The sequence below is a fragment of the Manis javanica genome, chromosome 14 (genome assembly GCF_040802235.1).
Source record: "Manis javanica isolate MJ-LG chromosome 14, MJ_LKY, whole genome shotgun sequence".
NCBI classification, from domain to species: Eukaryota; Metazoa; Chordata; class Mammalia; order Pholidota; family Manidae; genus Manis; species Manis javanica.
Window position 1 is genome coordinate 19,539,934 of NC_133169.1, and position 27,044 is coordinate 19,566,977.

The window sequence follows — 27,044 nt, forward strand, 5'->3', positions numbered from 1 at the left end:
AGGGGCTTGATTTATAGTAGGCTGATCAGCATATAATGATCTTTGGGGTGACTTGAGGGTTGAACTGTCTTCATATTGGAAGCAGCCTGTTTATGCTAGTTGGCGACCACACCTTGTTAATGCTGTACTGGTTTAGTCATCTGCTCAGCTAGTACTTTTCCTACCTCTCTACATTATATTAGATGTCCAGTTCTCAGCAAAAAATTGTAAGACATGCAAAGAAATAAGAAAGTTTGATGCAAATACAGGAAGAACAACAGGAAGTAGAAACTGCTTGTGTGAGAGGGACCTAATATCAAATTTAACATTTCAAATTAGTTATAAATGTGCTCAAAGAACTACAGAAAACCATGCTTGAAAAGTAACAGAGGACATGAAGGTAATGAAATAGAAAATTTCAATTCTCATGATCATTAGAGAATACAGAAATATTATAATATAGAATAACATGGAAATTCTGGAGTTGAAATGTATATAATATATAATAACTGAAATAACAAAATCCCTAGAAGGACCCAGTGGTACATTTGAACTGGCAGAAGACCGGTTGACAGAAATAATGCAATCTTAAAAGAAAAATATGAAGGATTAACAGACCTTAGAGAAATAATGAAATGCCTTAAAGTACACCAAAATACATATAGGTGTGAAATAAAATGAAATTCTGTTGTTCCTGTGGTGGTGCCACAGGCAAAAGGGTATGTAAGCTGCAGAGACCCAAGCCAGCCAAGTCAGCTCCTGTTATGCTTTGAAGATAGCCTGCAGCCATTGTTTCCTGTGTCACAAGACTCACAGTCCATCTCCTCTCACCCCTGACCAGAGAAAAACCAGCCTGGAATATTCAAAGATGAACCCATCTTGTTCTTGCATCCCTGGTAGCATCCTTAAGGAGAATAATTAGCAGTCCTAAAGTTCGCTTCCTCTGTTGCCTAGATACATGGGTTATCATTGCTTCTTCCTTGCACCAACCCCTTGTTGTAGAAAAAGTATTTAAGATGTTCCCAAACAAAGCGGCTTTTGAGCAGTTTATCAGAATACACTGATGGGCTACTCTATGGCTATGGTCCTTGGTAAAACACTAAATAAACTTTCTTAAATACAATGTTAATGTCAATATCAGTTGACACAGGAGTACCAAAAAGAGAGGAAAAAGAGAAAGAAACAAGAAAAATATTTGAAAGAATGACTGAAAACTACTATAATTTTGCTGAAAAACGTGTATCGACATATCCATGAAGGTCAGCAAGTATCCTTGCACAGACACAGCAGAGTGGAAATACTGAAAGACAGCGAGAGAGAGTTTATTTTTATGCTAGAATCTTTTGTACCTTGCTTAGTACCACTAATGTGCTACTGATCACATTTGGGTCTTAACCCATCCAAATTCTCATTGTCACATTTGGGTCTTAACGCATCCAAATTCTCACTCTTAGACTGATCAGCATGGCTTATAATACAATAATTATAAAATCCTATTTAAGTCTATCACAGATTAACCACCTCTTTATTTTTTAGTATTTTTAAAATTAACTCTATATTAACTCTTCTTAAATAACAGAAAAACTTTTCAAATCTTTTTCATGCTCCTTGAACTTCTAGACCAATTTTGCCTTTTTATTTCTTATCACTTTTATGATATTTAAAATGCTGATGTCATAGAGCATAAATTCCTCAGTGTATCTCATTTCCAACCCAAAATGTCTTTTATGTCTCTTTACTCATTCAATCTGTTATTCTAAGTTGGAGTCAATTTTTTTGTCTTTTCCTGGCCAAAGCAATTTTCTGTTTATGAGAGTTTATGCCTTTCATAGCATTTTCTCCAGCTTTTTCTTATGTTTTACACAGAAGTTTTCTAATCCATTTAATCTTTTTGTTCACCTGATTACCTGACATTTTATTTCATCTCTTCTACCTGCAAAACTGATCAGGTTATGACATGTAAACATACAGATTAAAAAAGAATTTATGAATGTTTTTTCTTAACGGAGTTCTTTTGAACATTTGTAAAAATGAGAATAATTACCTTCTACTTTGGTCTCCTCAATATGCATTAAGGCCTATTTATGATTGTAACTCTGAGGGAAAATATGTTCTCAGCCCAGGTCAAATAACTTTGGATGCCAAAAATCAGTCAAAGGGAGAAATAAAGTGGGAGAAACCCATTTATTGCCTACTAGCGGTCGTCTACTTCTGCTCGCACATGTCTCTTGAGACCCGGCTACGAAAGGACCCCACCACACCTCTTCAGTCCTGGTGTGCACTTGATCCCCACCCACCTTGTAATTATCTATTGGTACAGAGATGGACTATTTCTTTCCACCCCTTGGAAACACCTATTGATATAGAGCTGTATTAAGGCCAGGGGAGAGAGTCTGGAAGTACTGTAGTTTTACCCACAATGATTTTATCTTATTTTTTCCTTTTAATTTCTTTGAACTTTTCTTTCTTTCTTTTTTTTTTTTTTTGTTTACCGGTGTGTAAAATATTTATTCATATGAACATGTTCATAATATACTGATGGAAAAATGCAGGCCACAATCACTATACTACTTTGATACTACTTTTTTTTTTTAAGAGGGCATCTCTCATATTTATTGATCAAATGGTTGTTAACAACAATAAAATTCTGTATAGGGGACTCAATGCTCAATGCACAATCATTAATCCACCCCCAGCCTAATTCTCATCAGTCTCCAATCTTCTGAAGCATAACGAACAAGTTCTTACATGGTGTACAAATTCTTACATAGTGAATAAGTTCTTACATGGTGAACAGTACAAGGGCATTCATCACAAAAACTTTCGGTTTTGATCACTCATTATGAATTATAAACAATCAGGTCAAATATGAATATTCATTTGATTTTTATACTTAATTTATATGTGAATCCCACATTTCTCCCTTTATTATTATTATTATTTTTAATAAAATGCTGAAGTGGTAGGTAGATGCAAGATAAAGGTAGAAAACAGTTTAGTGTTGTAAGAGAGCAAATGTAGATGATCAGGTGTGTGCCTGTGGACTATGTGTTAATCCAAGCTAGACAAGGGCAATAAAACATCCACAGATGCAGATTTCTCTCAAAACAGGGGGGGTGAGGTTCTAAGCCTCACCTCTGTTGATCCCCAATTTCTCATCTGATGGCCCCCCTACGACTGTGCCTGTCTTAGGTTGTTCCTCCCTTGAGGAATCTTACCCGTCTCTGGCTAACCAGTCATCTTCCAGGGCCATACAAGGGCAATGTGAAGTTGGTAAGTGAGAGAGAAGCCATATTGTTTGAAAAGGTTAGCTTTTTACATCTTTGCAGATTTATGCCCTGTGGCTTCTATGCCCAGCATTTGTCTTGAGGTATCTTTACCACTTGGAGGAATTATGATACTCAGTGAATTCGATATGAGGCACGAATTCTATATAAGGGTTGTAATTAGGAAGGAAGAAGAAAAGCTATAGAGGTAGCAGACGGAAGAAAACTTGGGAAGATTGATTATTTCTTTGACATATCTTCTTGTAGAGTAACTTAAGCATGTATAGGTTTTAAACTACTAATTAAATTGTGCACACACATTAACATAATAGGAATACAGTTACATAACCAAAGCAGACCTACAAACCAGCCATCTCCAGTGAAGCCAAGAAAACCAGTTAGGCACCCTAGGCATTTGTGAAAATTTGTCTATAATATAATGGATATTGTCCAACTGTACTTGAACAGTCTGGGAGAAATCAGACAAATTAAGACAACCCATTCCTGGGAACTGTTCACATCCCATATGTTCTTTTATGAACTATTCCTTAACCGCTTTCATTTTTTCTTTGATTATTCTTTTATTATTATGTTCTGGCATGATTGTACAGTCATCAAATTCTTTAAAGTTATTTGTCATGCTTTACCATCTAATACATAGTATAATTTTCAAAAATGTTTCCAAATATAATGGTAGCTGTTGCAGTTAATGATCATGTCAATTACTGGGTTGGGTGCACAGTGATTTGGGGGTGTTAATGTTCTGTGTAATAACATGTTATTTAATTATTCTTTACCTTACTAATTATTTATTCTCATAATTTACTCAACTATTGCTCTACATATTTTTAAAAAATATGTAATTAGTTATACATTTGTCTAGAATGTTACTGGTAAACCAAACAACTTACCATTGAAAAATGATAGCCTTTTCCCAAATAATATTTTGCTACAGTTACTCACTGTTAGTATAGTTATTTATGAATTTGAACTCTTGTGTTCACATATATATTGTTTGAATAAATAGAATACAATATTGTAAATGCATTTTCTTACAGCTTTCTTAATAACATTGGGTAAAATTACAGTATTTCCAGAATCTCTCACCTGGCTTTAGTCAATCTCCATATCAATATGTGCTCACTAGGGGCAGAGCTAACAGGCACCTGGACCACAAAGGGATTTTTTTGGTTCCTTCACAGCCAAGACAGGGAGAGACATGGGCAAGCGGGAGTATACGACTTCTTTTAAGCAATAAATGGGTTTCTCCCACTTTATTTTTCCCTTTAATTGATTTTGTCTTCAAAACTTTATTTGCCCTGGGCTGGGGACACATTTTCATCCCAGAGTTACAATAACATTCACTTTTTTTGTAGCTCCTTTATTGTAACAATATAGTATATGATAAATCTAACACAGAATGCCTGTTACTCAACTATTTATCTTAGTAGTAAGGCTTCTGGTCAACCTTTGGCTATTAGTAATTAAGTTTTTGGGAAATCAAAAGTTATTCATGTATTTTTAACTGCTTGGAGGTTAGTGCCCCTACCTTCTGTGTTGTTTGAAGGTCAACTGTATTGTTGAATTGTCCATTTCTTCTTTCACTGATTAATTTTTGCTTCATGTATTTTGGTGCTCACAGTGATATTGCTCCAAATTAGAAAGTAAAGTATCATTGTGCATACTACACATACAAGGATAAAACAATTAGAATAATAAAATTGAGGTAGAAAGTAATGTCTTAAAATTTCCAAAATCATATTAGGAAAAAGTGTGAGGACAATATCAATAAATTTAATTTTGAAAACCTGTTTTAGTAGCTAGAGAAAAAAATCATACACAGGTTCCAAAACAAGATGCCTAACATAAATTTTTATAGTAAATTTTGGCAAAATTGGAAATTTCAAGTTTTTCTTCTCTTGAATTTGGGTTGGTCAAGTAATTCATTTTCTCTTCCTTTTCTTCTTTCTTTTTTAAACATACACAGACATTCATAAGCAGCTTGCCAAAAATTTCACTGTTTCAGTCATAAAAGCAAGTCTTTTGTACACTCTTCTCTTAATTTTCTTTTAAATTTTGCTATATGATTTATATCTTCATTGTTGATGAATGCAGAAAAATGGCATGTAGTAAAACAAATAATCTTTTTCGTAATTATCATTTCTGAAACTTCCCAAAATATTTTACGCATACATGTTTAGTATCTCTTAGTATATAATGGTAAATCAAGATTAATTTTTATTTTAAGAAATAATTTACTACCTCTAAAATGTAAGAATGCCTGGAGTTATCAGTGCAACCATCTTAACAATATAACATCTATATTAAAGTACAATATAAATTATATTCTGTTTAAAGCTGCATGCACAGTGTAATTTGGGGTGAGGCAAACTGTTACTTTGTATATTTTGAAATGCAAATCTTTTTTAATAGCCAAATCTATTTTGTTATGCAGGAGACCTGTGTTCCTGTTTTCTCTTTAGTTTGGTGGTAATTTCTTAGTATATTGTCAGCTCTATTGTGTTAACCTACCATTGAGTAGGAGAAAATGGTCTCTCTATGATTACTCTGGGGACTAATAGTAAAAAAGGTAATCTGGTAGGAATGCAAATGACTGATTTGGAAAATCATTCTGAAACTGGGGAATTACAGCCTATACTACCTGAAGAAGCCTTAGGTGCACCTGAGGAAAGAATGAATAGCAACAAATGCTGAGTGTGACCCTGAGACTGAGAAGCATGAAAAATCACACCAACATGGGAGGATTTAATGACTCTTTCATGGTCAGCCCCCAGATGAAGATACACATTCAGTTTCCCTAATGGTGAACAAATAGGCCTGGAATATCTCAGCCTCAGTACTGTTGAAAACAGTGCAAGATAATATGATTTGAAACTGGTGCTGTACCCGATGGGTTGTTAACACGATCTAGGCTTCCAAAAATGACAGATGTGAATGGACCTATAAAGCATAAGGATGGTGAGAAGATTCTGATAATATAGTTGGAGCCATGCTTATTCCTTCCGTTTCAGCCATGTGTCATAATACTTGAGAAAAGGAGAAATGGCTTCAAAATCAAGAGAAAACATGTACTGAGAATATCTGCTTATATCCAAATTTATAAAAATAATACCTTGATATTAGCAACATAATTATACATATGTAATCCTTTTTTTAACATCTTTTTTCTGTAATCCTTCTTGCTCATCTCTAAGTAATGAAACTGACCTCACTTTTCAAGATTAAACTAAAATGGCAACCTCTCTAAGCATGTCCAGAAAGTTAATTTTCTCCTCTTCTGTGACACCAGGCAACTTTATGAACAAGTTTCTTCTACTAATTATATTTTAAGTATTGCTATGTACTTTTTCCTTGAATAGTTTGGAAATTTCAAGGGTAGTGACCATTTGCAATCAATATTTGAATCTCCGTTACTTAGCATAGTGTCGATTTCATAATCATTACAGAAGTATTTTGCCTAATAAATCAAGAAATAAATCAATATTATAGCATGTACCAATTTAAAAATATTGGCTATACTGCATTCACCAGGTAACTTAAAATATTATAATTATTTTACTCAAAATGCTTTCATAACTGAGGCTAGTACTTGTTCTATAATTTTCTTGAATCACTTGAGCTCTGCACAAAATACTATATATTTACATTTATTAGAAATAAAGAACATATACATTGTTGAAAGTACCAAGTAGAGCATTTAAAAATGTTCTACACCAATAAGGTAAATGAGATTGTTAGAACACAATGACTTTGTCAAAGTTAATGATCCTATATATAAAATACTTGGGAATATAATTACCAAATATTATTAAATAATGATAATAGCTAAGATGCTTTAGAATATATATGATTGAGTTTCCTGATTCTTGGCCTTTTAACTTGCAAATGATTTATTTAGAGCATTAGTTTCTTATTTCACCTAGAAGTATGGGTGAAATAAAAGATATTACAATAAATGGAATCTTAGGAAATGAAGACATATTTTGATAAATGGAATCTCCAGTAGAGAAAGAAAGATCATAGAGGATGCTATAATATATAAATCTACACATTATTAATTAATATATAAGCAATATATAAAACTACACATTTTAGATTCCTTTAAGATACTTATTTTGTCAATGTACAGATCTTAAAATATTTTTCATAGGTTATAAAAATGTGAAAAATAGCCTTTAAAATTTGGCAATGGTGTATTACCTTTACATATAAATAATAGGGTATTCCTGATACATTGTATAATAAGGGTTGATACTATTGCTGAAGAGATTATATAATAAGAGGTTGTATAATAGAGTTGATATTATTTCTGAAGAGATTTGTCCAGGGCACTGAGAAACATGTTGCAGCAGTTAAGACATGTGAACAGGGTTGTTTTGACAATTCCCTTCTTGTTTTAATCTGTACCTAGGATACAGTCTGTTTCAGAATGTTTTCCACTGGCTAGACTCTCACTAAAAGTCCAAGTCCAAGAGTCTAGAATACTAGTCAAACCTCTCTTACTAAAAAGTATACCCAAGACTTTTGTTTTGGCCCCAACATGTAAAGAGCTTAGAAGTCATCACGTTCATTATTATACAATAAAAAGCTGAACAAGTGCAGAACCAATGTTTTTCTTGGACATATCAGAGATTGGAAAACACTGGACAATACCACACACCCTGAAATCTGGAGAAACACGTGGCTGCACAAAGTCATAGGCAAGAATTCACTTAAATGGAACAGAAGTTCTGGAGTCATAAATTGGTAGGATACTTAAATGGTCATTTTGATGAATTCCTGGAAATTAAATGTGGACTATTTTCAGAGTGAGAAATTCCTAACCACCATACTTTCATGGATTATAACTCTAGAAATTCCGTGGAATTCTCACTCCTAGTGAAGAACTGAAGATACTTCCATTGATTTGGCAAGAGGAAGAGGAGATCGGTCACTGTGAAGCCCTCCTGGAATGCTTCTGTAACAAACACTCTCCAGGGGAAAAGACTTTGGCAGAGCTTCACCCCACGTGGAGGAAGCACATTTCCCTCATGCCACCCCTTTTAAGCCTTTCTGCCCTATTAAGGGAAGGTTTGAGCTAAGAAAAATGTGTAAAGATTAAAGCCCAGGGAAACAGATTAACTAAAATACTGAGATTTAACCATAAGATCATTGACCTCTTTCCCTCATCCAAACCTTATCACCATCACAAGAGGGTTTCAATATGAAAACAGTGGGTTACAACTGAAAATGGGTCAAGATACAGACTTTCTCTCAGGAGTATTACTTAAAGAAGCCCAAAGTAAACATGGGAAATAAAAACAGGGACATTAGAAGATTTTATCACAGAAGACCGAGAACGGCAATAAAAAATCTTGAGAAAGAACAAAGAACAAAACTGGAGATACTGCACTCTTTGATCAAACCATACTACAAAGCTATAGTATTCAAAACAATATGTTCCTGAAACAAAAAGGATATAGATCAATAGAACACAATAGACAGTGCAAAAATAAACCCACTTAGAGCATATGGAATGACTTTTATGGTCAATAATTACTTATGACTTATATTGTCATATATTTAATACATGACAAAGGCAAGAATATACAATTGGGGAAAGATAGTATCTTCAATAAATGTTGTTGGGAAAAGTGGACAGCTTCATGCAAAACAATAAAACTGTCTTACACCATATACAAAATAAACTTGAAATGAAGACCTAAGTATAAGAATGGGAACTGTAAATCTATTAGAAAATATGGACAGTACCTTCTTGAACACTAACATTAGCAAGTTTTTCTAGATATATCTACCCAGGCAAGGAAAAGAAAAAATAAAACAAATCAAACTACAAAAAAACTTCTGCACAGTAAAGGAAGCCATCAACAAAACAAAAAGGCAACCTACTGAATGAGAGGATATATTTGCAAATGATATATTTGATAAGGGGCTAATAATCAAAATATATTTAAAAAACTGATATAACTTAACACCAATAAACCTACAAATAATCCAATTATAAAATGAACAGAGGACCTGATTAGACATTTTTCCAAAGAAGACTTGCAATGGCCAACAGACATATGAAAAGATAACTCAATATAACTAATCACCATGGAAATGTAAATAAAAACCAATGAGCTATCACCTTACACCTATCAGAATGGCTAGTACAAAAAAAACTAGAAATAACAACTGTTGGCTGGATGTGAAGGAAAGGGAATGAACCCTTGTGCACTGATGTTGAGAATATAAATTGTTGCAGCCATTAGGGAAAATGGTATTTGAGATTCTCAAAAAACTAAGAAATAGCATATGACCCAATAATTTCACTTCTGAGTATTTATCCAAAGAAAATCATAATTCAAGAAGATATATGTACTCCTATGATTATCACATTATTTACAATAGCCAAAATATGTGTCTTATATAATGTAAATAGCCATCAAAGTGTCCATTAATAAGTGAATGGATAAAGAAGATACAGTGCATATGTACAATGAAATATTACTCAGACATAAAAAGAATGAAATCTTACCACTTGTGACAACATGGATGGACCTAGAGGGTATTATGCTAAGTGAACTCTATCAGACAGAGAAAGACGAATACCATATGATTTCACTTATATGTGGAATCTAAAAGACAAAACAAATGAATAAACAGACAAACAAAACAGAAATAGACCCTAAACACAGAGAATAGACTGGTATTTGCAATAAGGGAAGGTGTGGGGGGATGGGTAATATGGGTGAAGGAGATAAAAAGGTACAAAATTCAATTATAAAATAAATTAGTCATGGGAATGAAAGTATGGCGTAAGGAGTATATTCAATAATATTGTCTTAATATGGTGACATATGGTAACTACACTTATTGTGTTGACTAATTTGTAATATATGTAATTGTAGAATAACTATTGTACATCTGTTGTATATATATTGAATCCAATATAATTGTATACATTAATTATATTTCATTAAAAAAAGTAGTAGAACATAAGATAGTACATTAATGATGTGTAAATTAAAAAATTCAGGTGATGGAATATTAAAGCTACTTTCAAAAACTTTAACGATGAGAAAAGCCCACAATATAATTCTAACTGAAAAAATAATGTATGCATTGTAAAAAAATGTAGTACATTTATATAATGGACCATGACTCAACCATTCAAAACCATTAAAAAGAATGAAATCTTGACATTTGTAACAATATGGGTGAACCCAGAAGTTATTATGCTATATGAAGTAAGTCAAACATAGAAAACATAAACTATATGATTTCAGTTATATATGGGGCTTAAAAAATGAATCAAACAAACCAATAAAATGGAAATAGACTTGCAGGTACAGAGAACAGACCACTGATTGCCCTAGGGGACAAGGGGGGAGAGAGAGGCAAAATAGGTGAAGGAGATAAAGTACACACTTCCAATTATTGGACTAATAAATAGGTACTAGAAAGTAGTACTAAATTTAGTACTAATGTTAAACTGTATTAAAATTGAATACAAATATTTCCTAATTTTTATTGGATGTCATGTTCATTGAAGACAAGCACTCCATCATATTCATGGTCTTTCTCACACAGAAGTTCTCAGAGCTTATAATTGAAACCAATGATATATATCATATTTTAAGCTGAATTATTTGAGTTACGTTAATGTTGTTTTGAAATATCCAAAAATGTCCAGTGCAATAATATTTTTAGCAATACTTGTTGAAGATACTAATAGAACACTGATGAGAGAAATTCACAGATACGCATGATATAAGGAAAATAAGATGTACTGAATTGCTTTACTACCTATTGAAAAGAGAAATAAGGACACAAAATACAGAATGAGAATGCACCCACAAAAAGTGAAGCATTTACTAGATAAGAATTATAGACTGAAACATTAATCTAATTGCAGGTTCTTTTTAAAAAGGGAAGTAGTGATCTGGAGATAATATGCATTACAGAATGCTCACCATGATAAGTATAGTTACCACTGGTCACAAAGATACTACTACAAAATTACTGACTATATTCTCTATGATGTATTTGACTTACTTACTTTTATAAGGTCTAGACTGCCATGGAATAGTAGCCTACTCTTTTGTTTTTATTCTATTCAAATACAGTCAAATGTGTTTATTCTATATATTTTCTTATATAATTCACAAATCTTCTGAATATCATACACTCTTCTTTAACAATTTGGAGTAGCCGTTTGATTTATAGTGAATGTGCTGTTAGACCCTGTAGTATAGGAAGGCAAAAATAGGGTTTGAGTAGAGAAGCTTGTATTAAAAGGTGATTGCTAGTATAGTTTCTTGCAGAATATGTGCACTCGTTTGCTGTATAGATGGTAGTTATTGAAATTTCATGATTATGTTGATGAAATTATATGACTAATGATACAGTATATGATACATTTTATACATTTCTATATTACACATAAGATCTCTAGTTTCTGTATAAAGGAAATCTTAAACATAAAACACCAAGTGTTAGTTTCACATCATATTTACTGGGAATTTAGTGGAACTGCTGTCTACTAAGCTATTAGCAGCTTCATAGAGAATAGGTATACACCATGAAGAGCTATTACTCTAGTGCGTTTTCTTGGATGTTTTATACTCATGATGGTATTTGACATTGTTTCTACATTGAACTTATTTAATGTCATGCTAATTGTACACTTGATTGCTGGTCCATATTATTCATTTAATGCATTGTTCAATGGGGAGTCCCTATCCTTATTTTTAGTGTATGTTTATCATAAATACATATGGTGTAGCAAAAATATATACAGATGAAAAATGCAAATACCTAGTATTTATATATAAAGAAAAATAGTCAATATCAAGATTTCTAAACATATGGTCACACTGAAAAAATATTCCAAAGATGCACTTCAGGGAAAGAAAATATAATTATGTGGAGGTTAGTTATGAGTTCAGAAATGCTGTACACTTTGCTTAAAAATGTCCTACAAAATATTGGGATAAGAATAAGTATATATCATACAAAGTCTAATGACCATAACTTAGAAAAATTTTTTTAAAAATAGTGCATTTTAGAGATATTACCATAAAACCAAAATAATAATAGTTCTAATAAGAATTCCTTACTAGTAGTGTTCACAGCAGTGTAGTTTAAAAAAGCAGATATAAGTAGAAAATATTTTAGAAATCCAGGTTTAGAACCATAATACGTACCTAAAATAATTTTTTACCCAGATAGCAATATTTATAAATATTATTATTCATTATATAATGTTGAAAATAAGTCTTTGTGCATAATAAATGAACTAACTTTCAGATGAATATTTGCTTTGCTTTCTTAGTCTTTCAAATAAAAGATGATGACAAATTTTATGATTTTTTTAATTCTAAGAGCCATTTTTGAGAGAAAGAGATTATAGACATTTTTTTATATATGAATGTGATCATGCTAATTTATATCATCCCACAACTTCCTTATTACCTCTTACAATATATGAGGGATTTATATATTTATAATTTTTAAATATTTATGAATATTACATGTATGTTTATAATTTTGTATTTTATATATGAGTACAATAGTCTTGATTTTTATGAGGTTTAGATTTGTAAAAATGTTTATCAGCTAGTACATTAATAGTAGATATGTTCCCTTCCTACCCCAGCTGCCCTCCACACACGATTTCCCCTATCATTAATCTTACATTAGTATAGCACATTTCTTTCAATTAATGAGTGGATGTTGATGTACGTACGGGACATCAACATCTCCTTCTGTACCACTTTTTCATTTTCAGGCTCTTGGCTTTTTCTTCCTGCTCATCTTCCCAATGTCATAAGAATGTTGCTTTAATTTCATACATGATGCCCTCACTACTACATGCCAAAGAGAAAGATGCAATTGAAGCCATAATTCTTATTTAACTTCTTGAAATTGTCTTCTTATATAATAAAAATAATATCTCCCCAAATACTCCAAATACATTTTCCATTATATATCATTGACCACCAATAAATAAGGAAAGTTAGAAAAATAAATATATAACAAAAGAGAATAAAAATATTGTATTTTGATTAGACAAATAACGACTACTAGTTACTCAAGGAAGAATTATTTGCAAGTAACTATATTAGATTAGAATCACCCCAGCTTGATAAAAAAATAATGAATGTGCCTGAAATAATAATAATCTTTATCATACTTAAAATATGGAGATCAGTGACAATATCTCCATGTAGTGGAGTGGAAGTGAGGAGAATGTGAACTCTGTGTATTGGAGACCCGCCTCTGTAGCCATACCTGCTGTATTTAGTGGCAAAAAATAGTGAATACTTAGCAGACCACTAAAAATCACTGGGATATAAAAGAGACTGCAACTTGAACTTTTCACACATGGCTTTTATTGTCTACTGATCTCTGACCATTGGAAAAATGATGACCACGGGCCAGTAACTTGGTTATTATGACACCATAGTTCATAAAATATCGATTTTTACAAGCTTCCTTTTAGATTACAACCTAGCTTTCCCTCTCACTCCTTCTAGGCATTGCTTCTTAATCCACAGAAGAATCAGGGCCTTGAATTCACAAGAAAACAAACTGTAAAGGGTTATTTACAATACAAGTTTATAATACATATTTGAAAAGTCATTCAGTATACATTTTTTTGAGGAAAAATGAAAAATATTTCAATATTTCAATATAATAGGAGTCAAATACATATTTGCTTATGTATGATGAACTTTTAATTTTCATAATACTTGTTCAAAAGGACATAAAATATATAGTTTTTCTAGATATTAGGCACAAATGAGAATCAAAAAGAAATCTAGGTCCAAGTCTCAGACAGCTGATATTCTAGGAGCGCCATATGCAACCAGCTGCTTCATTGAAATTTGTTTTCATTTTCATAACAAAATAAAATGGGCTTTATACTCACATAATAGTTTAAGTGTTTCAAGTTCGTGGATGGCTTTCATCCACACAGACAGTCAGAAATGCAGGATCCTTCCATTTTATATCTTTCTGATATCTCCAGGGGCTGCAGAATTCTCTGTGAACAGGGAAGAAAGAGCTAGCAGTTTCTGATACAGAAGAACTATAACATATACACAGGAACCAGAAAATGAAAGTGACATCTTATTAAGAGAAGGATCACCACAAAAGACAAAACTTGGACCCATGGACCACATGTGTCAGTGTCTAGACTTAAAAACCTATGTGGTTCATCTTGCCTGTGGCTAATTATAGTGAGTTTTCAACTCACAAACAAAATATCAAAAATGTGTGCTAAATCATTTCAAATATATATAATGCTCTTATCAAGGAATTGCAGAAAAATACTAGAAAATAGAGCATCACTGATAGTATCTGAGCTCCTTAAAACAGAGCTAATACTCTGGCCAGGTTTTATTTATTTTTGCCTTTTCAGCATATTCAAGTAAAACTTGAGACAGTCATTTGATAACCAAATTGGTATCATAATATTTTAATTTTCATGAAGTTAAAACTGTATGTGGCTGTACTTTGACATTCAAATGGAAAAGAAGATGCTTGCCAATTCCACCATGGCATATGACTCATCCTTTGCTTTTTCTACTTCTTGTGTAGACTTTATCCTGTCAAGAAAAACTGAGGAGTTGAGGAGTCGCTCTGTTATTCCTATAGTCTTGTGTCAGTCTCCAAGATCCACTGATTGTTATGAAAAACAGATGAGGCTGTTAAAATGGAGTTGAGGGAGAATCAGAACTACTGCTTCAGCTGATGATCTCTTGTTGTTCCCCTGGAATAATGCATTATATAATTTTACTACAAGGGAAGGCTTGAGCAATTCTCCACATTCCCATGATATCACAATTAAAATCAAATGAGGGGAGATTTTGTGGACATCATGTAAAAATGATCAGCCAGAGTCTTGTATTTGCACATAGTGTGCATGGCACCCTGTCTTTATGTAATGGGAATTAAATGACAGAATACTGCCCCCAGTGTCATTTTCTAACTCACATTGTACCATTTCTTAACCTCCAAGAGTCTCCACATCTTCTGAGTAATGCCTTTGGCCTTAGGTGCCCTACTGTGCAAGGGAATCATGGAACATTGTGCTTCATATCTGAACAGAATATCCGTGGTCACGCGGCTCTGGCTCACATCCACACGTATAAGCTGCATTTATAACATTTAATCAGGCGTCTAGGGAAATACTTTGAAAGTTTTCCACTAACAAATAAAAATATATTTACTTTCTCAGATTTGTCTATTCTCCCTCTTCTTAAATTTTCAATGGGGATGCTAAGAACAGTGAGGAAGAAGTAATTTTTGCTTAATTGTATTTATTTTTAAATGCTTTTTCTTCTCTGTCTCTTCCCTTGGTCAGATCTCCTTGGTTTAAGATTTTTATCTTGAAAATCACCCAATAAACTTATTTAAGACTTTCACCACTTCATCCCAAAGATGCCTAGGAACACTTTTTAGTCCAATTCTCAAGCTTTTCCAGTCTCTGTCAAAAAAAAAAGTGAACCATGGGTCTGAAAAAGTCTTGCTACTTCTTACAAATTAAGAGAAGTGATTTGTTAAAACTACATCTTACTCTAACATTAAAGTTTATTAATGATTCAAAGGATAAAGGCAAGAACCAGGCATAAATAAAATATCCCTGAAGTCCAAAACCTAAATTCTTGCACTATTGAAAAACTGTGGGAAGTGACAAAATCACACAGTAAGAAGAATCTTTGAAAAATGTACTCTGAGAAGCACCTAGGTCTTTGGTACATAAGATACAGATAGGTAGATTGATAGACAGACAGATAGATTTCTTATAGTTGGTAGAAGTCAAAGAATGATTCCAGTATCTCTATTTTGTAACTTTATGAAAAAGATTAGACTTTACTACCTAATGACATAGTAAGCATAATAATATATAGAATTTTTACATTGAAGAAAATTTATATAAAAATGTATGTAAAAGGCCATTAAATTAAATTTTCTTGAAAAAAATAGTGTCTAAAATTGACATGGAAATATACAGCTAATATAAAAACATCTGTAATCACAATCATGCTTATTTTTGAAAGCCATGAAGCTTTCATAATTAGGACTCTTAATTAGGAGGAAAGGATATGTGTTTTGGATTTAATTATTTAAAAAGTATATTATTGAGAGTGAAACTTGTATAATAATAAAATGGTAATAAAATATATCTGGGCATTGTTCTGAATGTTTATAGTCTTGTAATAAATGAATTAATAGAGAATCTTTGAACAAATATCTTGGCCTTATATTTAATTAAGTAACGCCTGAACCACAGCTGAACTGCAGTGAAGTACACAGTGTGAAACAGAATTTTTAATGTAAAGGTTAATGAGTTAATTAGCCACATTTAAATGTTTAATTCAAGTAAGTGTTCAACCAGTTGCCTGTAAAGTTCAGCCATTTTGTCCCCTTTGCTTCTTTACTCTAAGATTCTTTTCTTCTCGGAAGTTTGAAAAATAGGATAGCACCTAAGATTGGGGAGAGGAAACAAGAAATTGATTTTATTACTGTGATAAGGAATGTAGCTATTAAGATGAAATACATGATAAGATCTGGTAAATACTAATAATCTGGTCATGATGAGGTCAAGCTCAAGTCAGCTTTTATAGGCATTGGTATATTGCTTGCATTTCATTTGTGTTAACCTTGGCGGATTGCCGATCACCTAAAAGCTAAAGAATTCAAATATTTTTGACAAATCCATCTTCCAGTAAATGTCTTGTAATTCAAAAATATTTCCAATCCAAACTCTTTAATAAAAAGTATCACACCCATCCTCACAAAGAAGAGCAAAGGAAACAAAGAATTGTGCATACCTGGTGCTGTTTCTCTTTGTTTTATCTATTCTTACTTTTGAAATATGAGCAGTTTTATTTCCAGCATAAAGATTTGGGAAAATATATGTAAGAGATCATATCTACTGATTGTTTAGGGTTGTTTTAGAAATAATATACTATATATATTATTTGCTGATGAGGAAGTTATACTTGGAATTTTTTCCATTATAATATTTTTGCTGTGTAAATCTTTTCATTCAAGTAATAATAAAGTAATATCCTAAACCTGTATCTTGCTCATAAAATGGAGCCTAATATCAATTTTAATAAAATTACATAATTCTAATTGGTTATGCAGGTCAACATGCCCCATCTTTATGGCTGCTATTTATTTTAGTATCTTGGTTCATCATTCGAGTTTTTGAGTTCTAAACCATGTATTTCCTTTCATAACTGCCAAAACCACAATTTTCCTTTGGAGTGGATCCATATTAATTAGCTGTATCTGCTTTTACACACTGTACTTCTCTTATCTACAAACCCTTCTTACATTTCTGGCTTAAATGCAATTTGCTCATCAGCATTAAACACATCATCCATGATGCTACACTCAAAAAAACAAAATTGTGAAATTATTCAGAGAAAAGAAGCACTTGACTCCTTTTCAAAACTATCCTCAATTATTTCTCAATTCAAGGGAGAAAATTGTTGTTATAATATGGAAGCAGAATTTCAGAGAATCCACAAGACTTGAGTCAATCATAATTACTTCTAAAAAATGGTCTGAATAAGCTTTAAATAAAAAGGCTCAACACTTCAAGTACATGCTTCAATTAAGAATTGGGGGTTAAATTTACTCTGTGGAAAAAGAGAGACTGAATTTAGTAACTTAAGTGTAGCTAAAGGCAAGGCAAATGATAATTTATCCTTCAGTACTTTAAAATACAGTTTTTAAGTTTTGAACATTATCAATTACTATATAGGTGTGATGATCAGAGCATTGTAACCATTCTAGGATTTTTATATAACCACCAATATGAATTAGTTAAGACTAACAAAGTGTCTCACAGAGAAAAAATACTAGTTGAAATTCCATGCTATCGCAACTTCAAATATATATAATAATCACTGAACAAATACAAATGTAAAAACTTCTATACAATTTACAAACTACAATCCCTCACATAATAATTGACAAAAAACTACTCCCTTTATTTTTAAATTTCCAGCTATCTATTAAACTGTATAATGATTTTGCCACCACTAATTATGAAAGAAGTGCTTTTCTTCCTATGAATTACAATTTTTTCTCTTACTGCTCACTTACAAGCCTTGCGATCTCTCCTCCTCAGTTCGTTCCACACCTGTCCCTCTTAGGTGAGTTATGCTATACTAGACAGTTTTCTCAGGTGCTGGTAATACATAACTGGAGAAAAGGAAGTGGTAGAAGACATAAAGGTGTGATGGTAGGACTGGGAGAAGGAAATTTATAGGAAGCTTCGAGCGACTCTGCTTCATGAAGTGAGGCTGAGAAACCAGACCAGGTTTTTCTAACTCGTTGCTGCACAATCTTGCAGGGCACGGATTTCATCCATCTTGTCAAAAGGACTCATCACCGTCGTATCTGGTTCCAGATGTAGGGTTGAGGGGAAAAGGTAGTGAAAGCTGTGTAACTTCATCTGTAAAATATTAGACAGTAATTGCACATATCACTTCACATTTTATTTGACAACTTAATTACATGGTTGCACTGAGCTTCAAGGTTTGCTGGTTGACATGGGTGCCACTAAAACTTGAGGTGGGAGTTTCCATTACTAAAAAATGGAGAGGATAGATATGTGAAGACAATGAACATTACTTGCTAAAAACTGATTGTCTCTGAGCTTTCGTTTTCATTCATCAAGACACAATATCTTGATCAGAAGTATTTCAATGACCCTAGTTAATGGATAATTAAATAAGAAGTATCAGCCCATTATGTTATTGTGTGCAAGAATATTTATAGGTATACATTACAAATATGTTTGTGGGAAATATATTTGTAGGAAAATGGATTTATAACATTTAACTTACTTTCTAAATTTGTTTGAATCTTAATAGTTCACATGCATGTTTCTTAAATAGAGACTCCATTTATAAATATATTTTGTGTTCCAATTTGTGTCAGTAAAAAAAGATACCTTAAATGAAGAATTATTTATATCACCATTAAGATTTGGTATAATGTAAAAAGTAATCAAGCTTCAGAAATAAGAGACTGCATTTATATAAAAATTATTTTTTTCTCAAATGATCATTTTACATTAGTAATATGTAAATCGTTATGACCATAGCATGAATAAATGAAACTACATTAATAATCATTTAAATATGCTCTTAAAATGCATACTTTACCTTTTAATTTATTCTATTTCCTGAACATTTATTTCCATACTGCAAGTAAACAGAGCTAAGTAATGTTATTTGAGTATTAAATGTTAATCAGTTCTAAGTAATGAACATCATCTTAAATGTAGAATATTCTGTTTACCTGTGGGTTACTGGTCATAAAGCAGAGAAAATGAGTTCATGTAAGTTACATTAATTGTAACTCACAAACATTATTCTTTGTGCCACGTTTATAATTGAGACTGTTTATTTTCTAGAATGTGCATGAGCAGCTGTGGGCTATAACCAAGAGGAGTCCTCTTTGCATGTTTCATTGTTGTGTGGTAATTGCTTAATGTTTTTCTTTGATATTCCCTAATATAAAGATTCTAATTACAAATATGATATTCCCATTCCACCCTGCGTGTTAATCCTAAAATCATTGTTTTACAGGTTTTAAGCTGTGGGCATGCTGTTTTCTTACAGTCAATATATGATAATAGAAGAATGCATCTATTTTGATGAGGCAAAAGCATAATATGTTAAATGTCCAATTATGCAATCTTGCTCTCCTGATTTTAGAGGCACAAATGTAGATGTCAGTATTGACAGGTGATTGATGGAATTACCACCAGACAATAATTCATTTGAGTAAACTAAAAGGCAAGTGTAGTTCTTTTTATGTTTGTGTATTATCCTTAAAAAGTGTTTTTATAAGCATGACATGCAGGTATAGGGGGATGAAAAAGAGCACATTAATAATACAAATGTGGGTTGTCTTCTTCACCTGTAAATAAAAGTTAAATTAAATAGTTAAGTGAAAAATCTTTACTCACATTTTTAATCAAGAGTAGCATCAACTCCATTTTCAATTTTTCTATAATCTCCTCTCTTATATAATATCCCTGTTGAATCACAGCTATCGGGTTCAAAAATCTCCACAAAATGCATCTAATTTAGCCATATGATAAATGCTCACTCATCTAAATGAGACTTGTCTATTAAACAGGTGTGGACTTTAAACAGGACTTTAAGTGAGCTTTAAGCAGAGGTTGTATGGGTCTTTGGGATACCTCTCTGGGGAGCTGATATATGAGTAAATTTTAACCATTTAAGGAGAATGGAAGAAGTACCCAGTGACTACAAATGTAGACTGTAGTAGAGGAAATCTTACTTGCTCACCGAACTGTTTTAATTTTTATTGGCATAAAAAATTTTCCAATTCCTTTTACTTTTATGTCAGACCCAGAGACTGCCTCTAACTAACAAACGTAAAATAGCTCATTTCAGGCCTGAATTACAAAATCTCCTGAAAAATCTTTAATTTTTGCTATCTTCCTTTTCTTGTCGTATATATAAATGAAAAGCTTGAGAAGGAATAATTTTGCCCTTTCTAGTACAGTAGCCACATGCCAAGGTAGCTGTTGAGAAGTTGAAATGTGGCTAGAACACTGGAGGAACCAGAGTTTTAATTTAAATCGACTGAAATTTAAATCGCTGCATGTAGTTCATAGCTAGTCTCAAGGTAAGGCACAGCTCCAGAAGCTGGTGATGTAGAAACCTGGAAGAAGCCAGGATCCTCAAACATCGTATGGAATGTTGCCCGTTGAATATGATTATCTGACAAGACTTTGCTGTAAGAAATAAATTTATAATTTGTTAACATGATAAGATATTTTGATTCTGTCTCATAGTAGCCAGAGTTAATCAGCCTGACTAAACATTTCATCTCTTATTTATATCTGTAATCTCAGCATTTACTTTAGTACTGTCACGTTTTGATGAATAAATATATCAACATTTGATATTCATATGCTGTAGGTATCAAATGGCATTTGTTAAAAAATAATATGGCCTAGAAAGTCATTTTCTCTCTTACCATATATATTAATATGAATATACACATGAGGATATGGAATGCATATGTAGTATTTACATAATTGTGTGTGTGTGTGTGTGTGTGTATATATATATATATGTATTGCAAAGAATATTCAAAAAAATATTCATGTAAAAAATAACGTGGCCTGATTTTCTTTTCATTCTGAATGTAGGGCATTAATGGTAAAGTTGAACTGGTAAGAGATTTTTGTGCCCTTCACTAAGACAACTCAATGTAAAAGAGCTAAACTAAAATTATTGATGACCTTTTCCTTACCATTTCAAATGCTCCTTTCATGATGTTTATCAGTGTCTCATTTACCTGCCTTGTGATGTTAGAAGAGTTAGGCATTCTTGTAGTAAAATTGAAGGAGTGAAAGTTTAAGGCATGTAACAATATTCTCAGATAATTGGAACTCATGGAAATGAGAGTCTGTCTGTTGAATGAATGTCTCTCAGTAGCACCCTGGTCTCTTTCTAGGAATAATGCATTGAGTGATAAAATTAATCACAGCTAAGCAGATTCTTCTGTCTTGATGCTAGGTGTCCATCCATGCAGTGAAGAGGGTGATGGGTGTTTCCAGGAAATTTTCCACCCTGACTCTCCTGTAGTATCTTCCCTTGACAGTATCCTCCTGGAGGCAGTTCACTCCCAGGACAATGCTGGTTACTCTTTGCTTGGTCATTAAAAGTCAGGGTGTACTCACAAGGCCACCATCCGACGTCTAGGGGTTATTCTGGGAAAAAAACCTGCAGAACATATATACAAAAAGGTGAAGAAATATTTAGAAAGTCTTCCACTGGTATTGCTTACTCTGACTTTTTTCAGAGAAATGCCAGCCTTATTTTGGTGGCTTTTCATCAGACATAGTCTGACAAAAAATTTATAAAGCAAAACTATAATAGATGCCTAATTCATTCATCCTTATTAGTCAAATTTGTTTTCCATTAAATAGGTCAAGGCAGTTGAATTTTCTTTCTTTAAGAGTCACTAACATAGTCCCATAAGATAATTAATAATAAAGCCTATATTTTATGTATCTTTTTCAGATTTTTAAGCTTTTCTTCCTATTTTTGGACAATGTTGCTTTTGATTATGAAGACATATAGAGTTTTCTTTCTGTATGTTTTTCTCCTCTCATTTATAAGTTAGCTTACTTTAATATATTTATTTATTTTTTATCCATAGTTTGGACAAGTAGAATAGGGTATACAAACAATGATGATGCCTAATGAAGACAGTATGTATAGAAACCAGATTATATGTAGAAAACTGGTAGGTAGAAAGAGGGGGTACATTTTACTCCAACAGGAGCAAAAGGGAAGACGGTGCTAAAGCAGGTAGCTGAGTAGGATTGGTGGTGGCTTTTAAGAGCCCTGTAATTGTATTTCCTTGTGCAAAATTTTCTCTGTTCTCTGCTGTTGGTCGCAAAGCCTGCAGAACAAAATAACACCAATACTGGCCCTAAAAGAGCACTGAAACATTTTAGGGAACTGAAAATCGCAATGCTAATATTTAGTGTAATATAAAGGCCTTGAAGCAGTCATTTTGGCCCCTGCATTTATCCAGGTTTTACTAACTACATCTTCTCCTGCCAATGCTAAAGAGACAACATGCTTTTCTTGTGTTGGCTGCTTCCATCCAGGACATATGCCTAGTCAAAGAATAATAGTGTCCTATCAATGTATTGCCCACTTAGATTGCACATATCTATACTTTCAAAGGATAAGAGTTGACAAATTTGTCTGTTTCATTTCAGACTGTATTATGGTCAAGAGACTTTTCCTGAAAAATAAGTAAGGCTTAAGCCTGTTATCACTGAGTTTATTGAAAGGAATAAGCTATAGCTTCAGGCAAAAGTCTATACAAATCAGTTTGATAAACCTAATTACCACTTTTTATAACACCTTTGGGCCACTCCGAAATAGAGTCCAAGCACCAATACAGTGAATGGCTGACTTTCCCCAAAAGGCACTGAGATTGATTTAATTGAACTTTTTCTAAACAAAGGGCTGTTTCAATTTTTCTCACTTTCCCCAAATATGAGGAAAAGCAGAATTCAAGTATGCCCTGACAGTCCTTCATTTCAACCCTTAAAGCCTCAAATTCCTTGTAGCAGCATCTTCAGTATCATTAGCCAAAAAGTTTAGTAGCTTTATGTCACACTTTCTTTTTAGCTTAATCTTGTTAAATTGCAGGACATGTTAATACATAAAGTGATTTGTGAAGATATTTCCGCTGCTATCACGCTAACGCATTGCTGCAGACACCACTGTCTAGCCTGTTCTACCAACGTCTAACCGTATCAGCGCCCACTAGTACTGCCTACACTTCATTATCTACCTTGGTGTCTGATTAATCTTGGTAAAATTAAACTATTTATACTACTCTTTATACTTTTGTGTGTAATTTTGACAGACCAAAACTTCTTAAAACTGTTTTATAGCTTATCAGCCCTCAAATGTTTACCCTGCTGTTATTCGACATTAATTCAATCTTTCACCAAACTCAACCATTCATAAGTTTTTATTCAGAACGTAACTGTTGATATATATTTAATTTTGAAAGTAAACTTTATTAAATTATAATATCCACTTAGAGAACTCTTATCTAAATCATAATATGTAACAATATATTTTCCTAATCTGAATACCGTGTTTAACCAGCACACAGACCATGAACCAGAACAGGAAGAGCTCTCCGGAAGCCCCTTGATGACCCTTTCGTTCACTAAGCTGCCCTGCAAGGGGAACCAAGATCCAAACTATTAAAAGCCTGTTTTGAGTTTATGCTGGAAACATACTGCATATACTTCTTTGTGTCTGCCATTTTTGTCAAACATTGTGTTTCTGAGCCTCTTTCAAGTTTTTGCTTGCACCTACATTTTATTTTTATCAGATTTGGATTCTCAGCTCTTTATTGTTGCTTAAAACAACATTTAAAATGGTATTTCCCAATTCCAGCGCCATTTCTGCCGACCCCACGGTTGAAGTTCCTCGGCATTTCCCAAGTTGTATCTCAGAGGTTCCTCTGCCACCATACAGTCCTTGTCCTTTTGCTGCTTTCACTCTGTTCTCAGCCAAAGGGTAGCCTTGACATTCTAAATAAGCAAATTATTAGAAATATCATAATAATGTACTCTGTGTATTCTTCTTAGTTTCTTTCCCATTTTTAAAAAAATACTGCTCTAAATGCTAGAAGATAGAATGCTAAAAGAAGATAGACAAAGGCCTCTTGCCTTACATTGCAGTTAATGATTGTACAGTTATTTGTGTCACCTCTTTTCCCACTTACTGGTTCCTAAGCCCAGGATTAAAATAATGATGACATCATTAAAGGCATACCTTACACAACACCAAAGAGTAGGAACAAGATGTAATATAAGCAATCTGCAAATTGTTAAATTTCATAGAAATTAATTCCAGTCTAGTCATCATTTCCTTATGGACTTTTTCTTAGCTATTCCTTCCTATTACTGGACTAAAATTACCCAAAATAGGCTCTGTAAAATTTTGATCATTTCAGTGAGACAGGATGGACTCACCCCACCCAAACTGAGTTCAGATGACTGCCGGTGCTATGCACTTGCCCTAAGAACGTAAAGGTCTTTATCATTCGCATAATGAGACTTTCAGAGGGAAAAAGGCAAGGTCCAAGCAGGCCAGACACCGACTTGAGAGAGAAGGGCAAAGGGAGTGGTTTGGGGGTTTTATGGTAGTGAGGAGGTAGGGCTGCAGTGATGTTTCCTGCACACGTGCGGATGCTCGCTTCTTTGAGCTTGTCGGTATCCTGTTAGGGAGCATGTGGATTTTCACATCAGCTTGCTCTGATGTGGGGCAGAGCAGGAAGACATAGAAGTCTTGGGCTTGAATGCTGTGAGCAGTCAATTATCAAAAGTGGAGTTAGATTCTATTTCAGTAAACTTCCTGATCTAATCATAACACTTAAAGAATTAATGACCATTATGCCACTGTTCTTTCTTTTCAATATCCATAACAGAATACTGATCATAGCGTTTACTGGAAGTAGTGTTTGGCTCAGTGTTCCTGATAACTGAATCCTCTAGCACTAACAAGAATGCCAGGAAAATTTTTATAGAAAACAGGGATTCTTAATCCAGAGAAATAGGGTAAAGAGAAAACTATTGGGTTATAAGTTCAAGGACATTTGGCTTTTAGCAACTGTAACTGAACGTCTGTGTGTAAGTAAAACTGAAAAAAGAAACTAGTTTTGTAATAAAGTGTTATTAGAGAATCCAAATAATAATTCAGAATATAGTTTGTAGAAATGGCGGGCAGTCAGTACATCCAGGCTTATATATCCACAAATTAATACTAATGTTTGTTTTGGCTGATGGTGGAAGAATGAAGTTTTTGGTTGTTGTGGCTTGTTTGATTTTTTTTTTCCTGTGCCCCAGATTCTGGTGAGAAAAGAGGTTGAGTCAAATGATGCTAAAAGTTCTAAGCCATTTCCTTCCCATTCCTGAACTCAGTGACAGTGTTATTCGTTGTTGATATTACTTTTTTTGCTTTGACTTCCATTTGTTCATTTGTTTGTTTTGGATGAGTTTTAAAGCCAGTGGTGTCAGGTTAATGTTAAGCCAACAAACCCCCTCAAAAACAACAACAAAACAAAAAACATAAAATGAACCTGATTTGTATCATATGCTTATTGCCATGGTTTAAATATTCTTATCATTGTCTATTTTAAGCAACCAGTTAAGATCACACCACTCTTGCAAATCTTTAGAGATTGAAATCATGAGATGAAGTAGCTGGCAAATATTTTCTGAGATTCTGAATTTAAGCACTGTTTCTTCAGGGTCTTTGTGCCAAAGGCTAACTCAGAGCTGTGAAACAGCTGTTGCTTTCTTCCCGGGGGCCTTGGGGAACTGCTGGCAGGCAACAGCATTCTCCTCTGGCAGAAGCCACCTGGAAAGCCATTATGAGGACATGTAGCTGAAAAACATGACCTGGCTTCCTGCTGAATACCACCGAGATGTAACCCTAACGATTCCCAGAAATAGCTGGGACAGACAGGCAGGTAAACATTGTGAGGGCCTGTGAGAGCATATTCAGGCTAGGACAATATATAATGTTAATTTTTGAATTCACAGGTTGGTTAAAGGATGTTTTAACAGGGAAAGCTACTGGCATTAGCACTAATTAAAATCAAGTGGAAAGCAATTGCAAAAGTATAGATAAAATTAAACTTTTGATTGAGAATATGTGTAGTCTTAATTATGATGAACAATTGTCCTTCACTCATGCCTAATATTGACAATGCAACACGTATTCTTTAAATGTGTAGGTTTGATCTGATAGTTGATGTAAACTTGGTAACATATTTTTAATTTTCATAATTTATTCTGTAAGTACTGTGTCCATTTATTCATCGAATAAGGTTTTAAGATTTTAAACTTCAAGATTGCAACACCTTCTGGTTTTGAAATGGTGGAAGAACTACAACAACAGAGAAAGATTTCTTTCCCTTTCTCTTCCCTTCTCAAGTTTTCTTCCCTTCCTTTATTTCTATCTCCCTCCCTCCCTCTGAAGGGAAAACCATCCCCCAAGATGTTTGTCACCTCTCTAGCCAAACGCTAGTGATCACAAACACTCCTAGGTTCAGAGAGAGACTCCATGTGGGGTGTTTGCTTTCCAGCCTCTCTAGGGAATTAAACAAGGGAGGAGGTTGAAATAGGAGTTCAGGAAGTCAGTCTGTAATATCCATCATGTAGATTTT

At 33.3% G+C, this 27,044-nt stretch overlaps 1 long non-coding RNA gene across 1 annotated transcript in view; it reads left to right on the top strand.

Moving 5' to 3' along the window:
* LOC140845919 (uncharacterized) overlaps positions 1-24,080 on the top strand; it is a 98,943-nt gene extending 74,863 nt beyond the window's left edge. The window contains exons 2-3 of the long non-coding RNA XR_012124837.1: positions 23,501-23,666; positions 23,969-24,080. This is a non-coding gene — a long non-coding RNA (uncharacterized lncRNA). The remainder of the gene's footprint in view (positions 1-23,500; positions 23,667-23,968) is intronic.
* The last annotated feature ends 2,964 nt before the right edge of the window (positions 24,081-27,044 follow it).